This window comes from Marmota monax, unplaced genomic scaffold (assembly GCF_021218885.2).
Source record: "Marmota monax isolate L192 unplaced genomic scaffold, Marmota_monax_Labrador192_F-V1.1 WCK01_AAM20220418_F8-fsc00027, whole genome shotgun sequence".
NCBI classification, from domain to species: Eukaryota; Metazoa; Chordata; class Mammalia; order Rodentia; family Sciuridae; genus Marmota; species Marmota monax.
The window spans coordinates 7392531-7411160 of record NW_026694617.1 but is presented as its reverse complement, the minus strand read 5'-3'; positions in this window follow the sequence as shown (position 1 = coordinate 7411160).

The window sequence follows — 18630 nt, the reverse complement described above, 5'->3', positions numbered from 1 at the left end:
ATATAGCTAAGCATCAGTCAGCAAAAAGGGTTATCAAATATGTCAAATATAATTGACCCTGATTAGCAGGAGGTGGTGATATTGCTCCCCTGGGGCAGGTATTGCTTTTTATTATTTGTTAGGGAAGATCTGAGCTGTGGTCAGTCTAAGCTCAGTCTAATTGTTCCCCACTACTGGGATAGAAATGTTCTGTATATTATATAAATTTTACTGTGAATCATGATATTTTCCACTAGAACTGTGGTAATCATCATTCTTTCCAGGCCCAGTTGAGCACCAAGCAAGGTCATTATTTCTTCAGCCTTACAAAGTTTCCTCATTTGCATGTTCTGATCTGCATTCATCTGAATATTGGGGAAAATTTGAAGATTATACTCAGTTTTTATTTTCCTAGTATTCTGTCCTGTAAATTTTAGACACTTGGTACCTCTGCACATTGTCTGCTCCATCTTCTCAATTATCATATGCCAGTCTTTTCCTAGATTCACCCTATCTTTACCACAGCTTGAAAATTCTCTCAAAGCAATAAGCTTGGAAAATCATCTGACTCATCTTGATCTTGTTGCTATTTCTCTAGGATCATTTTCTGGTGTGAATGTACACATATCATAGACATATGTGGGCACATATGTGTACAGGTGTACATATGTGTGTGTATACACATACAGATATACCAGCTCATTTCATATTTTGTTCATTATTCCAGGTGGTCAGATAAATCCAGCCACTGCTACTGCATCTCAGTCAGAAGCAAATATTTTCTCCCCATCATCATTTTAGAAATACCAATTTTTAATTAAAATATTAGTTATTGATTTTCTCTTATCTCCTATTATCATTTTTTGTTACTTCTATTTTTAGAGGTCTCTGAAAAGTCCACTTTCTATTAAAATTGTCAAATTACAGTTTCTCCAAGCAGAAATATTTTCATGATGCCTTATATTCAAGTTGTCCTCTTTAAATATTAATTGGATTTTGAAGTCTTACTGTTCAAAGAACATGATGACTTATGAAAGAGTTACTTGCAGAATTATTTTAAGTGGGTCTATCTTATTTAAAGGAAAGGAAAGGTATTTTCCCAAAGGAATGTTTATAAATATATTTTATAAGCCAGGGCAGTAATAATTTCAAAGCTTCTGGCTCAATGTGTAAATCAAACATGAAAACCCATGAGAAATTTGGGGATGTTTTCCTGCAGGATTTAATTCAAGCTTTTCAATAAAACAGGATTTAACCAACTACCACTTAGGTTTAATTCAATTAAATAAGTGTATATGATATTCCATTATGTATCAAGGTCCATAGTGCTGTGAGAAGAGGATAAGACTAGCCCTTGAGGTACTGACATCATTACTGTAGATTAAATGAGGGCAACTTCTATGTAACAGGGCATGTTATAATGATGGTTCCAACAAATTCTTACTGAGGATCAAATTAGCTGCCATGAAAAAATGTAAAATTGATATATCCCTGAGGGTTCTAATTAAAGTTAACAGGACAAACCTGTCAAAAGAATGGGACCAAGTTCAACAAAGACAAAAATGTGAGAATTATTTGATAAATTCTGAGGAAGATTCATGCAGATAATTCAGATTGGCTAGGATATAACCTACACATGCATGAAAGTAAACTAGAAAAATGGGAGTTAGATACTCTTTGCTGAAAGTCTTTGTTGTCAAGCAGAGGAGTTTCTACCTAATGTTAATAAGGAAGTTCTAGAAAATTTTTGAACTTGAGAATGACTACCCACAAAAATCAAAAAATGCAGAATGGTGAGCACAAAATGATGAATTAGAGAACCTAAGCATTAAAATATTCCATAAGAAACATCAGAAAATAGGACAAAGCAAAGATATTTGACAGAATATTTTGCAGAACATGTGACTTTTTAAAAATAAATAAAATTCTAAAGTAAAAGAAACAACAGTGGTGCAAGAAGAAGTGAAGGAATATTGGAGTAGTATTGATCTCTGGATACCTCTAGTTACAGAAAGTGTAGAATTTTTAGAAAACAAAATACAAATATTCAGCAACTTGAAATGATCAAGTTCAGAAACAAATTAGAACAATAAACAGTAAAATGTTTAAATGTCAAAATACGAGAAGATCCAAAATTTTCAAGAATGTACTGGAATAATACATACTAAGGAACCTAAATTATTCAAGTCCATTGTCCCAGGTAATTCCTTTCAAGGAGCCTATGCTAGTGGGATAAAAATTCATAAAAAAGTATATACAATCACAATAAAGTACTACACTCTAGCATTCTTAAAGTACTACAAATCATTTCAATTGTTCAAGCAGACAAAAAAAAAATACTTTGAACCATGAAAAAAAATCTTTAACCCTTGCCCCTTTACCTAGGGATTTATCTTCACTGTCTCACCCATGTAACCATATTTCAGTAAGTTATAATCTATACCACTCACATACTACAATGTAAAAGTATTTCCGTTCCACTAGTTACACAATAGGAAGCATAGAGACTTTCTAGGACCATGGAGATAACATTATACATGAAACATGATAACATTATACATGGAACATTATAACATTATACATGAAAACAAGATCTACAGAAGTCAAAGTGGGTTTGTTGTTGTTGTTGTTTAATATGTATAAGCTATACCAAAATAAGGGGGAAAAAGAAAAATAAAGCAGGAGAAAGAGAATTCCATGAAGATAGAAGAGAGATCAGTGGAGTAGAGGAAGTGAATTGAGGGGGAAAGGGAGGAAGGATGGAATGAATTTGACCTTATTTTTCTACATACATACATGGGTATGCCCACAGTGAATCTCACCTTCATGTACATCCAAAGTAAAAACTTTTAAATAGAAGAAAGGTCAGTGGAGTAGAGGTAAGGAAATAGGGAAGGGAGAAGGGGAGGGGAAGAGAAGTGCTAGGGACTGAATTAGAACAAATTGTATTCCATGCTTGTATAATTATGTCAATATGAACCATAAAAATTTGTATAACTGATAAAAAAATAATACTCTCTTATTCCAAAAAAGATCTATAAAAGAGAAAATGACTCACAAGAAAAAAGAGATAAAGATAAAAATAGGCAGTGTCTTTGGTAATCTTTGGGAAAAGTAAATAAAACTTCAAATGAACATCCACCCATATGATTTTGACAATCTTATGCTTTGAGAAAAGTGATGGGAGCAAAAAAGTAAATCAAATACGATCCTTTGCCCTTCAGAAGCATGCTAGTGGGTGCATAAAAAAAATGTCTGTAAAAATATAATGTTGATTATGTGCCGATCATTAATACACATACTCATCATCTAGCAAGTTTCACTAATAGGTAAACCTCACTATACTCATGGTGTTTCCCATCTATTTGAAAGGATAAAAATTTTTCTTGTTTATTAAAAATCAAACAGTAATATTTATAGCAATTATTTTTATTTTTAATTAGTTAAAGTTTTATTCATATTATTTTCTTAACGTAAAACTACATTAAGAAATTTTAAGTGAATAATTGCCAAATATTATAAAGACAGGCATTTACAGTTTAGAAGTAAATTTAGTATACGTCTCAAATTTATGTCTATATAGAAAATTTTCAAAAAACTTCTTCATGACCTATTTTCTTATAAGTTTAGTTATGAAATACAAAAAAGCAAGACACTTTTTTTCTTTCACAAAAGCAGAATTTTGAATTTATTCAGTATTTGTAGTGTTAAGGTTTCCCATTAATAGGAACAGACAGATATGAGTGGTGGGAACATGAGATTAAGGGAATAATTCTATTAAATGTGCCCCCTTTACTGACTCCCCACATGATATCACTTTTAAAAAGCAATTTACTTGCAGCACTGTCTGGCTTAAGTTGACAGAATATGTTACATTCCTCAGCAAACTATTTGTCATCTGCAATAGAAATACAGGCCTGAAACAATTACAATAAGAGGAACACATGTTACCTTAAAGAGGGAATTTTTGTGACCCTTTGAAATATCAGATTCTGGAAGATAAGGATAATTCTTTCTGACCATAAAACCTATAACAGGTTTTAATTAGAACTAGTTGACATTGGTCAAAGTAACCTAGAATTGTCACTACAGTGGGGACTTAAAAGTTTGATGTTATCCTGCTGTCAGTCAAAAGTCAAGAGGTAGACATGGTGGAAACTTCCATGAAACTCCATTAAAAATGAAAGGCAGGAAAGGCTGGCTGTTCCACTCCTCTCTGAGAGGTCCCACTTTTTCCCTTAAGAGTGTTCTCTTTCCCCTTTCCATTGTTTTTCCAATAAACATATGTCTGATACTCTGAACACATGTCCGAAATCTTTCTGACTTGACTGCAAGAATTGGAGGTTTGAAGGAGGGGAATACTTCATGATGCTTTCAATTTCCAAGACGTGCCCAGTCCAATAGCACAATGAGTTTGTGTATAATTTAAATTGCAATCTCAGGAAATATGTTTGAGAAAAGATTTTTAGTTATCAGGTAATTAATATTTAAAATGGTAGACAAATTAAAGTTTTCCATGTCACAGACTGTTTAGAAAAGGAGAATTTTTTCTAACCGACTTATTGTTAATATTTCAGTTGGTACCAGAACAAGTCCATAAAGTCAAATTATGATCACTGTAATAACTAAACCTATAGGAAATCTGCTAGCTATAACATTAAGTTTAATACAAACATTTTATAAACAAATTATGCATATGACATAAAAAAAACAATTCTTGAATCTTTCTGTTTTTTAATTCATATATTATATTATATTAAAAATGCTATTACATTACATATGTTAGTTTAAGAAAATCAATATTAACTGTTGTATTTAATATTAGAAACATCATTCTGAGTTAATGCCTAATATAGTCTGTATTGCACAGAGATAAACATAAAATTGTGTATATATGAATATGAGAATTTCGTAACACATCTTCCTAATTATAAATCTAAAACTAGAAAGATTTTGAAGGCAGTACCTTAGTTCAGAGACTGCTTCCAGGCCAGGAGTCATCAGATGACTGCTTCAAAGTAATAAAACTAGAAAATGCACAGGAAGATTTGTGGTCATTTTTTTTTCCTAGTATAGCAGTGTTTCAGTCAGCTTTGCAATGCTGTGACTACAATACCTGACAAGGACAGCTTAGAGGAGGGATGGTTTATTCGGGGCTCATGATATCAGAGATCTTGATCCAGCTGATTCCATAGGTCTTGACACAAGGTGAAGCAGCACATCATGGAGGCAAGGGTGTGGCATAGAGAAGCCACTCCCCTGAAGGCAGCAAGGAAGCAAGGGATGAGGGAAAAGGGTCACAGAGAAGATGCATCCTCCCAGGGAACACCCCCAGCAACCCACCTCCTGCAACCACCCCTACCTGTCTAGAGTTACCACATAATTATTCCAATTATGATGGACTCTTTAGGTTATAGCTCTCAAGATCTAACCATTCACCTCTGAATATTCCTGCATTAACAGGAGTTTGGGGGGATTACCTCATATCCGAACCATAATAAGCACTGTTTCCATTGTACCATGATATATCCCAGAATTAAGGGACTTGATTTTAGCCTGTTTCACTCAACAGATATTTTACACTTTTTAGATAGGAATTCAGCAAATTGGACCTAGAAAAAGATGACACTATTAATATCTTGTTAGTATTTATTATTGTCATTATAATTTATTCTATTATAAAAACATATATATATTCTCAAAAGACATTAGGAATACAATCATTTCTCAAATAACATCAGGAAATGTATTCAACAGAAACTAAATATAACACTACACTAAACATTGATTAACTAAATATAACACTATACTAAACATTGATTATATTTCCTCACAGTGTATATAGTCAACATTAGTAAAGCTCAAAGGAGATATTCTCTAGCTCTGCATCATCTATCTTTCCAGCTAATGCTGATAATAATTAGGCACCAGAGAACAAGAAGATTGGATTAAACAACTAAGTTAAAGATGACATTTATTAATTCTGCTTTTTTTTAGGAGATCTGAAAGTAAATTTCAAATGATACATCCAGAAAACAGTCAAAAAGAGAACAGAGGTCTTTTTCATCAAGATATTAAAATACATGGTGTATAATGAACATACCTTATTTCTATATCTCTAATAACAGCTTGATCTGTTTTATTTTTAAAATGTCAAACATAACCCAATACAATTTTTATTTCTGGGAGGGAGGAGTACTAAGGATAAAACTCAGGAGCACTCAACCACAGAGCCACATCTTCAGCCCTATTTTGTATTTTACTTAGACAGGGTCTCACTGAGTTGCTTAGCACCTTGCTGTTGCTGAGGCTGGTGTTGACATTGAGGTCCTCCTGCTTCAGCCTTCGGAGCTGCTGGGATTACAGGCATATGCCACCATGCCTGGCTATAACACAATACAATTTTTGAATTATAGGTGTTCATCATTTATTCATAAATTTGAATATTTTCTTGTGTTTTTGTTTCCTTTCATTTAGTTATTTGTGGGTAATTACCTTGCTCTGCTGATTTTTGTTGTTGTTTGTTTGTTTTGCAGTGCTGGAGATTGAACCCAGAGCATTGCATTTTCTAGACAAACCTCTACCAGTGAGCTACACCCCAAGTCCTGTGTTGTACTTTTATATTTTATTCTGGACTAATTATAGTGGTATGTAAATGCATATGTACATAAACTTTAGAGTATATTATTAATTAAATTTGTAAAACTTTTCATTATTTTTCTAAGTATCTACTCTACAAATTGTTGATGGATAAGTACTTTCAGATATTTTAAACTATTCCACCTGTTTAAATCTGAAGTATCTTCTCAATTGATTTAAAAGATTACAAACACATGTAATGTGTGTTTTTACTGATGTTACTTTTTTAAAAGTGAAATTGCTAATTTGTAAGCATGTTTAATCTAGACGATTTTGAATTATCCCCCAAATTTCCTTTTTATAGAAGAGAAATATAGTCCAGTTGAGAGCAGGAAAGACTAAGACCTGGGTCCTTTCATAGAGCCAAGTTAGATTCTTTGGCTCTGAATTAGTAATTCCCAGAAATTGATGATGTCAAGTGCCGCAGGGCCACCATCTGCTGCAGTCCAGCTGCAGCAAAATAACGGGGGGGGGGGGGGGGGGGGGTGACAAACAACGTGTGTAGATTGATTTGTGTACATTGATACAGCAGGAGTGGGAGCCATTTATTGTAGGACAACAGAGGTATTTATACATTCCTCACAGCTTATCTAATTAACATAAACGAGATACAGCAGTCAACCAATCAGGAATCTCCACACTTAATGGCTGGTTGGCATTACTTCACAAACCACTCCCTCTGCAAAATGCCAGGCGCCATCTTGACTTGTTTACAGACTCTAGCAGTCAAGTAGTTCTTGCTATTAAAGAGATGTTAGACAGCAATGTTGTCCCTCTTCAAATATAGACTTTAAAAAATTGCTCCCCAGAGCATCCCAATCACATGGGCATCCCAATCACAGTGCACGCCCATCACATGGGCATCTGATTAAAATGCAGATTGTGACTCAGTGGGTCCAGGATGAGCCTGAGATTCTCCCCGAAGAGCTCCTGGGTGATAACACTGCTGCTATTCCATGGGCAGATTTTGAGATGCAACAAGTAAACCACATTTCCTTCCCCCTTCTCTTTATGCTTTCCCCAACCCATATAAATAAACTTCAATAGCCCTACAAAGGTGTTTCTGAAATTCAATAAATCAGAATGCAGTTCATTAGAGAAAATGAATAATCGTCCTTCTTCCCAGTGTTATGATTTTACTTTAAATAAAATTGAATAGTACCATTATACTACATTTCAGGTTATTATAGGTTAAACAGGCTCTGCTTGAATGATTTGCAATTTAATTGCCATTTATGGCCTTATTTCTTTGGGAACCAAAATACTAAAATCAAAACAATTGACTTAAAAATGAACACTTGGAACAATGCCTACTCATAAGCTTGGATTCTACTGTATTTTATAACCCAAATAAAAAATAAAAAAAACAAAAGTACCAAGGTAAAATACTATAATATGTGGTAAGTATTTTAAAATAAAGCCCACAATTCATATTAAACATAACTTTTTATAATATAGAGAAATTATGGAAATAATAAAACAATGAAATAAGTTATAAAGTGAAACACTGAGAATTTATAAAATAAAATTTATATAGCATTAGGAATGTATAATATTTCTAATGAGTATTTAAATATTTACCTTAGTTAAATTATTCATTAATCAAATATTGATTGAATACCTCAAATTTGAATAATGGAGATAGAAAAATAAGTAGGGCACATCCTAGAACTTCTCAAATAAGGCAGACTAATAAAAATTTTAACAAACAATATCAATGCAACAGGAGAAGGAAGTATCATGTGATCATCATGAGCACACAGGTGTGAGAAATTCAGCTCCCTAAACTCAAGGGAGGCCACATTGTGAAAGAAGAATTTGGCAGGATCTTGAAGGATAAGTGGTGACTTTAATTGAAGATGGGGACAACATTAACTAGGCCACAGAGACTGAACAATGCTTTTTGTATGCAGGAATTAGCAAGGTGAGTGAGATTTCATCCCTGAGCATCTGGGGTGAGCTGTGCTAGAGGAGACTGTGCCACAATCAGGAAGGATCTAAGCCAAGATAAAAAAATTTTGACTTGGGGCTGGGGATGTGGCTCAAGTGGTAGCACCCTCGCCTGGCATGTGTGCGGCCCGGGTTTGATCCTCAGCACCACATACAAACAAAGATGTTGTGACTTGATTCTCCAGACTCACCATTAGTCTCACCAGCTAATATGTACCCTACAAATATTTTCCAAGGGTGCACAGGCAAAATAGCAATATCCATTTATACTCTTCTAAAAACTGATTTCAGAAGAAACTAAAGTCCATAGTGGTTTACTTAAACTTTTTAAAAAATATATCTACCTAGATCTTAAAACAATGCATTGCCTTAGGGAGTAAAATTTTCCCTGAATGGAACAAAGGTGATAATTGATAAAATTTTTTCAATGTTGAGAAAGTAATTTTAATATTTGCATATAAAACTGGGAACAAATCATATGCTTTCCATTTCTTTGTTCTCAATAATAGTAAAAGTAAATCTAAATGAGTTGTCACATGGTAGAGCATTTAAAATCTGTATTGGATAGTAGATCATCATGTAATTTTTGGTATATAACTCTAGGACTCTATGCAGCCTCAAATGAGTGATATTGCCAACAAAATGAAAATAAAATATTTCTTTGATTTCTATATATATTTTCAATATTTCTATGAAAAACATAGAAAAAGAAATTAAGGAGGCCATGTTTCCTAGCAATTAGTAATTTTTTACTTCTATGACATATTGATAAGATCCTAATGAATTCATTTAAAAGATGCATTGCCAAAAATATTTAAGAGACTATTAAAGACCTTTTTAAAGCCTGAATATTTCTACCCTGATAATAAGGAGAATTGAATGTTTACATGATCAGATATGAGTCTCAAAACTACAAGTCTAGAGATAGTATTAAGAATTAAAAGGAAACTGGACATTGTGGTTCATATCTATAATCCCAGTGCCTCTGGAGGCTGAGGCAAGAGGATCACAAGTTCAAGGCCAGTCTCCACAATTTAGCAAGACCTTGAGTAACTTGGTGAGACACTGTCTTAAAATAAAAAAAATAATAAGTGCTAGGTTTGTAGCTCAGTGGCAAATTGCCCCTGGGCTAAAGTCCCAGTACCCAACCCCCCCAAAAATAAAAAGAAAGTAAATGAATAGAAAGAATTGATGGGATAGTTAGGCAGGCGTGGTGGTAACTATAATCCCAAATACTGGGGAGGATGACAAACTTTTTTGTAAACAGCATTAGATAATAGTTAAGTTAAATTAATCACTTGATTATCTTATTTGTTCAATACTTTTTTCCTGATCTGTTCAATTTTGTAACAGAAATAAATAGATTGAAGTGGCTATTTTCACTAGCAGTTTGACAAAAACATGTAAGTAGAAAAACTATTACTTAGTATTTTGTAATCACTGAAAGTCAAAATACTTGCTTTAATGGGATTAAAATTCAATTGAGTTGACCTCTTTCCCCGTTTGACTTGGCTTGGTCTGGCACTCTGAATAACATTGAAATTTTTGAGTCAATGAATGCACAATTTTTATTTCTGGAGATTGTCTTAAAAATACACTAATTTGAAATTTCAGCATAGAAAAGTTTTCATCAAGTTACTGGCATAGTAATTTTTCTTTGTAACTTAAAGATTTTAATTCACATTTAAATTGTATGATAATTTACATATTTTATAGCATATAATTGACCATTGAAACAACACAGGTTTGAACTACAGATTTGATTATATGTGATTTTTTTTCTTTTTTTAAAAAATATTTGAAGTACTTTAAGAAATTAAAAAAAAACAACAACATATCATCTAAAAGTATTCAGAAAGGTAGGTATGGGCCAGGCATGGTGGTACACGCCTGTAATCCCAGCTTGGAGGATAAGACAGGAGAATCGATATTTGAAAACCAGCCTCAGCAACTGTGAGGTTCTAAACAATTCAGTGAGAACATGTCTTTAAATCAAAATACAAAATAGGGTTGGGGATATGGCTCAGTGGTTGAGTACCCCTGAGTTCACTCCTGGTCCTCCCCCTCCCCCCCAAAAAAAGGTAGGTATGGCATAAATGCATAAAATATGTAGATAATAACCTATTATTTACTACCATAAAAGGAAACATAAATCTATTATGAAAAATTCAAAATTTGTCAATATTTAAGCATATAGAGATTGTCCCTGGCTCCATCTCAGTAGAGAGAAATATAAACACATGAAAAGATACAAAATTCAATAATTATTGCATAAAATTAAGTCATTAATAACTCACTTTTGTAATAATATTATAGGCACTCCCTGTTGCTATTGCAGTGAGCTCGAGAGTTGTAGTATCCACATAACCCATCATGTCCCTAAACTGTCTGTGACTCTAAACAATTCTTCCTGAGCAGTTCTTATCTCCAGTAAATTTCATATTGTAATAAAAAGTGATCTCTCAAAGTTGTTGCGAATTTTTCACTGTAAACACCTATAACCTACAAAATATGTGTTAATCAACTATATTATCAATATGGATTCTGATAGGTACATTTTGGGCACTCAAAATTTTTATACAAATATTCCAACCCCTAACCCTCACATTGTTCAAAGGTTAATTGTAGTGTTTATAGAACAGTACAAAATGGTATTATAAAACTAGAAGTAATACAAAGCTTAAACAGAATAAACGAGTATTACAGTCTATAATAAGTAGTAAATGGCTAGATTGAAAAAAAAAATCTAGATTTTTCAATCAATCTCCACGTAACTAATTTAAGAAATACATAGTTGAAGCAACTGGCAACATTTCAAATATTTTTATTAAAATCAGTGAAAAATTATTTATTGGGTTTTATGCCACCTATATGCCTTCTTATTCTATGGATTCTGAGAAAATTTTTCAAAACAAGTTGTCCATTGATTGATATAAATTCAGCTTCATCTAAAAAAATTAAAAAATAAAACTTATCCTTGAATGATAGCAAATTTAAACAGATGACTTGAGTAAGCCAAGAATCTGCATCTGAAATATTCAGTACTGAAAATTATATCATGAAATTATGTAAATTGCTATAAGTTACTGATTTTTTAAATGACAGAATGAGGAGATAATATTTAATTCAAATGAAAAGTAGAAGGCAGATTCACTAGTAGGTAGACTTCACATATAAAATGGCAGTCATTGTCTCAATAGGTTCAATAATTATTTACTGTAAGACACACTGCTTTCCTCTGGAAGTTATCTTCTCAGTGACCTCAGGTACCAATAAATGTTTGCTAACTTGGTTGATCAGTAAAGTTACACTCCACATTCACTTGTTCTAAGACATGCTAACTCTTTTTGATGAATATCAGTACATTATATAATACAAGGTGAAGTTATTTAGTCTTAATAGTTTGAAACAGTTCCTTCTACCATCACCACTCCCACACATACTGACATTAGAGAAAGGATGTCCAGCTTCAAACCCATAAGCTCCAGGTCCTAACAAATAAAACAAATAAACCTCACTAAAGTATCTGAATGTCAATTCAATTGCAAATGAACATTTATGAATACAAAACTATTTAAGTAATAATCAACTTTAATAAATGCTTTCATGTCTCTTACGTCATGTACTGAGGGCATTTTAGACACTGCTGACTAATCATGCTTTTCTGTAGAGCATAAACACCTCTCTTCAATCACTTACCTTCCTCTCTCTAGTCATAAATGATCAAAATCAATTTATAGTAGTCGAGGAGTTACCCTGTGTCTAACTATATGTTAGGTGCTAGGACTCAGAGGCAAGACACACTTCTCACTGTCACCATTTACATCATAACCACCAAAGCACACAATAATTAAATAATGAGTTACTTGAACCGCAGTGTCACAATGGGAATAGATAACAGGGACACCTAAGTTACTTAAGAGTTATTTAAGGAATCATGGAAGATTTTCTTTGGGCATTCTTGAATACAAGTTCAAGTTAGTATCTGATAAACAAAGAGTAAGCTAGGTAAAGGGTGAGGATAGAAGAGGGATAGGCAGGGAACACTCCATGCAGAGAATAAGACACCCTGAAATAAAGTAGCTCCATATCATAGTTCCCAGAACTAGGAGTCCATTTCAAAAACATATAATAGAACATAAAAGTAAAATTGCATTTTAACCAACTTGAGAAATATCAAAGTTATGCCTGTAGGAATTTGAATAATAGTTAAGGATTCCTTTTAACAATGAAAAAATTGCTTTTCAAAAATTCCACTTGTCATTAATGCTTTTGCATTCATGAATACAATTTGCAAATTCTATATACTGATTAATATACTGATTAAGCTTTGTACTCTGGCAGCTGTATTCATATACAGCTTGCACTAATTTCAACAAAGTCCTTTTTTTATAAGTAATTTGTCATTGCTAACTTAATCCTCAATGAAATGATACATACAGGAAAAACAAAGATAATCAGAAATCACTGTTTAATTTTCAGTGTTTAAAAAGAAAATTTTTAAACAGATGTAAGAATAATACACTTGTTACAATTGTGAAATTTAATCTTTTGAGGTTTATGAAAAGAAAAATTATGAAAAAAATATAATCAGGAAATATTTTAAGTAAAAAAGATGTTAACTACAGATAAATGGTCAGATTTAATTAATGTTTTTATAGAATGTTCTGAATCTTATTTGTATAGTAGATCAGTTTTATGAGAACACCATGAAAGTAAAATGAATGAACAAAAATGTTATACTTATTTAGTCAGTTATCTTCAGATAACTATGTATCCAAGAAAATAATTGAGACTGTCACAGGCTTCAAAATACATATTTATTCTTCTTTTACTCATCTATATATGTATGTCTTTCTACACTTATGTGTAAAATCCTTTAGAAATATTTAGTAATGCTAAAGTAATTTTTACACAGAAATTCATAGAATGAGACACTCTTTTATTAATTCAAAGACTGGATTGATTTTTTAGTTGAAATATATTTTTAAGAGTTTACAAAAATTCTATAACTTTACTGGATAACATTGGATAAACAAACATCCATCTGTATCTTCTAAGGTATTCTACAATGACTCTTGACAAACATTCAATGATAAAGATAAAAGTGTCTTAATTGTGCATTATAAATTGTTTCATATAACACAATATTTTGACTCTAGTATCAAAAAATATGAGATGATAAGTATATACTGATCAGTCTGCCTTTTTAACTTCAGGTTCACTCAAGAGGTCTGATCAAATAGGCAAACAAAGAAATATTATATGTAAAAAATATTAAAATGTGTTTGACTTTGTTTTCTAAGGATTTTTCCATGTTATAACTATTACCCCACCCCCCAAATATTGTTTATTATACACCTTCACTCTCAAAAGAGCAAAAAGTGTACTTGTTTGAACGGTAAATCAAATGATCACTTTGATACTGGTCTTGGAAATCAGGACCAGGTCTTTTTTCTCCTTATGTTGAAGATTAAACACTAGAGAAGTACTGAGGCAAGTTGAGAAAGCAAGTTGTACTTGAGAGAGGGATAGAGATAGACTTCTCAGGAGAGAAGGAGACCCAAGGCTGGGTATCTGTAGAAGGGGGATGTTTCTTGCTTTCTTATTGACCCCCAGAATCCCTCCTACCTTTTCTTTCTTTCCCATGTACTAGCCTAAAGGTAGGAGGTCATCTTTGGTGTTGGGAAGTGGAGGTGGTAGCAACCAGTTGAATGGGGAAGTGGAATCCAGAGATTAGCTGTGAGCAACTCATTGTCTTTTTAATGATAACAAGCCCTCATCTTCTCAATTCCCATCATTCTTTACCTCCACTGCAGGACTTCTGCCCCCAGCATCAATTTGTTGAGGAATGTGTCATTTTCTGTTCTGTCAGGCAAGGTGGGGCTGCAGACAGATTGCCTTTTGGCAAAAAAAAAAAAAGCACTGGGGAGTAAGTACAGTAGGCTTATTTTATACAATTATTCTCTTAATCTTGTTTTCCCACTATCCTCATCTATTTGTCCCCTTACAACTCTATGAAAAGGGACACAAAAATTAATATTTAACCAGGTGACAGACCAACTATATCCAACCTACACAGGGATAAAAGAAAGGAAACCTACAGATCTAGACCTCCAATGTAATATACTCCTTAATAAAACTGATCTCATCTATAATCATATTAATTTTAATTGGTCAAAATGTTATTATTTTATATCATATTATTTTATTTATATTTTTAATAAATTTATAATTTATAAATTTATTTATTTATATTATTATAAACCACAATTAAAATACAGATTGAAGACTGAATTAAAAATAAGATGCAACTATATGTTGCTGGTGACAAATTTAATTTAAGCATAACATGAAAAAGGTCTAAAGGTAAAAATATGAAAACATATACTATGCTAACAATAATTTTTTAACATCTTGAGAGGTTATATTAAATTTAGACAAAATTGATTTCATTAAAATCAAGAAATCCATTTGTTAATGACAAACAGGTGATTAAAATGATACAATATTGCTAGATATTTATGCACCTACTAATAGAGCTTCAACATATATGAAGCAAAACTGATCAACTAACAAGGAGAGACAGAAAAATCTACCAAAATAGTCAGAGATTTCAATGATTTTACTTTATTACTGATAGAAAAAGTAGAAAATCAATAATACAAAAAATAGAAGTATTTCACCTAATTTGTGATCATATAGTATTTCACCCAATATTTGGCAGCAAAGTATGCATTCTTTGCAAGGGAACACAGAAATATATTTTTGTCCATAAATTAAGTTATCTGAAATCCCATATTCATTGCCACACTATTCATCATAGCCAAGAAGTAGAAGTAACCTACATGTACATCACGGATAAAGAAATTATGGCACATATATACAGCGGAATGCTATTCAGCTATAAAACAGGAAAATCCTGTGATTTGTGACAACATGGATGGAACTGGATATCATTATGTTAATTCAAATCCACCAGACACAGAAAGAAAAATACTGTGTCATCTCACTTGTATGTGGACTCTTAACAGAGTTGATCTCATAGAAACAGAGAGGAAAGGTGTTTACCAGAGGCTAAAGGAAGAAGGGAGAAGGAGATAGCAAAAGATTGAGGAATAGGTACTGAGTAACAAATAGAGAAGAACAAGAAGTTCTGGTGTGTTGTTGTATGGTTTGGTGACTATAGATAACAGATTATGTACCATCTATTTCAAAAAGCTAAAAGAAAAGATTTTGCATGTTTTTACCATGAAAAAATAAAAATTCTTTTAGGAGATAGCTGTGTGTAACCTGATTTAAACTTTGTACAATGCATTTATGTATCAAAACATGTTTACAAAGGAAATGCCATAATTTTATTCTCTTTCAACACTGAGTGATAGCCCATTGTGTATATATAGCATAGTTTCTTTATCCATTCATCTATTGAAGGGCATCTAGGTTGCTTCCATAGGTTAGCTATTGTGAATTAAGCTGCTATAAACATTGATGTGGCTGCATTTCTATAATATGCTGATTTTAAGTCCTTTGTAAAGAATACTTGAGGAGAAAACCTGTGAAGAGGCAAACAAAGGACAGACAGACAGACAGAGACACACACACACACACACATACACACACACACAATGTAGAAGCAGGCAGACAAAGGTGGCTGCTCCTCTTTGATGCTGCATTTATTAACACACAAAAAAAAGGTTACATACTACCCATCACCATGACTAAATTCTAACTAGTATTCCTTTAACCCTGAGTGCTAGCTGACCAAGATAAGGTACAGGTTAATACAAATTCAGAGCCCCTTCTCCCTAAGGACAACTCTATAGAAATTAGATAGTGCACCTGCATAGTTACCTTAATAATCTCAGGGGGAAACTGCTGGGCATTCCAATTGCAGGAATCATAGTGCCAGTTACTCTCTAACCCCCTCAGAGTTTGCTCCCTGTTTATTTCCATAGTCAGCATACCTATAGTTCTTTGGGTAGAGACCAAGGAGTGGGATAGCTGGATTGAATGGTGGTTCCATTCCAAGTTTTCTAAGGAATCTTCATACTGCTTTGTTAGAGTCTGTAAACAAGTCAAAATAACATCTGGCATTTTGCCAGGGGAATGTTAGAGTTCCTAAACAAGTCTGGATGGTGCCTGGCAAAATGCCAGAGGGAGTGGTTTGAGAAGTAACAAAAGCAAGCCATTAAGTGTGGAGATTCCTGATTGGTTGACTGCTGTATCTAGTTTATGCTAATTAGATAAGCTGTGTGGAATGTATAAATACTGCTCCTGTCCTGCAATAAAGGGCTCCTACTCCTGCTGTATCAACATACACAAATTATTCGTCACCCCCCGGTTATTTTGCTGCAGCAGCCGGACTGTGGCAGATGGTGGCCCGTACGGGGAGCCCCGGGACACTCGGGGGTAAGTGACGAAAAAAAAAGCTGCTCGTCCATAGATAGGACGGGAACAAATCTGCTCATCCCTAGGCAGATAGGGCGAGAGGAAAAATGGTCATTTCAAAAAAATGGAAAAGATTGACACAGTATGTTTGTGTCTTGTTTTGTCTCAGTGTATTGTATTGTTTTTGTGCTGAAAATATGGAAGGGGTGAAAAGTAAATTACTAAGGGAAGGAAGCACCCCAGTGGAACCAAGAATAGTTAGGGCATGTGTTGATAAGAGCCCAAGAACTCTAGTCAGAAAGAAAAAGAAAGTTCAGAAGAAGAAGGATTATCAGGAAAAAAGTTGCAGCAAAAGGCTATTACTAAATACTTTTCATTACCGGAGGGTGCGTGAAGCAGAGAGGCGCTCACGAGTGTGCAAGCCGGGTCACAGCGCAGCAAGGATTTTCCAAGAGGCAGCGGCGACTGGCCCTTCCCGGCCTCCTGGCCGGGGAGCTGGCTCTTCCACTGCCGGGAGCCCAAATCTAGACCTGACCTGGAGGCACAGTCTCGTGGGCTCTTGCTCCCTGTGCCCAGTGGCAGTTTGAGTCCGGAACACTCCCGGACTCTCCCCAGGGCCATCTGGGGCTGCCCCGATGCTGCAGGCTGAAGACAGACCGCATCCTTGAAGTTTGATCATTTCCAAGGCCAGTAACTACAATGGTTCTCCCACACCTAGAAGCTAATGAGTAATGAGCACCATTAAGGCCCATTTCAAATGTAAAAAACCTTGAGATAATGTACTAAATTGTTCAGAAGGTTGTTTTCTTAGTGCCTGCTGGAATACTACAGGATTTTCTTTAGCCATCCGGCGTTCCTGCCTTCGTGCCAGTGAAGACGAAGGTGGAAGAATTTCCAGTGTTGCTGAGACCCGGACAAAACCTCGGCTGAGAAATGGACGAGACTTCGGATCAAACTAGCTGCCTACAGAACTTACCTGGACTGTGATTTAAGCTAGCTGCCTGCAGAACTTACCTGGACTGTGATTTACCTGAACTGTGAGTTAATCTATTGAGACACTGCTTTACCAGGACTGAGACAACAAACTGTAATCTACAACAAATTGTAACTCAGTATCTTTGCAAATGGTGCCATTGCTGGTATAATTTTTCCAAGGGCTTCTTGCATGGAGCCATCAAATGGCTTGGTATTGTGGCATTTTGTATCCTCCCTTTCTGTTTGTAGCAGGTTATTTATGGTGTTTCTGTAAAAACCACTATGGTCGTTATTTAAATTAAACAAAAGGGGGAAATGTTAGAGTCTGTAAACAAGTCAAAATAACACCTGGCATTTTGCCAGGGGAATGTTAGAGTTCCTAAACAAGTCTGGATGGTGCCTGGCAAAATGCCAGAGGGAGCGGTTTGAGAAGTAACAAAAGCAAGCCATTAAGTGTGGAGATTCCTGATTGGTTGACTTCTGTATCTAGTTTATGCTAATTAGATAAGCTGTGTGGAATGTATAAATACTGCTCCTGTCCTGCAATAAAGGGCTCCTACTCCTGCTGTATCAATATACACAAGTTATTCATCACCCCCCGGTTATTTTGCTGCAGCAGCCGGACTGCGGCACTGCTTTCCAGAGTGGTTGCACTAATTTGTAGTCCCACCAGCAATATATGTGTGCCTTTCCCCC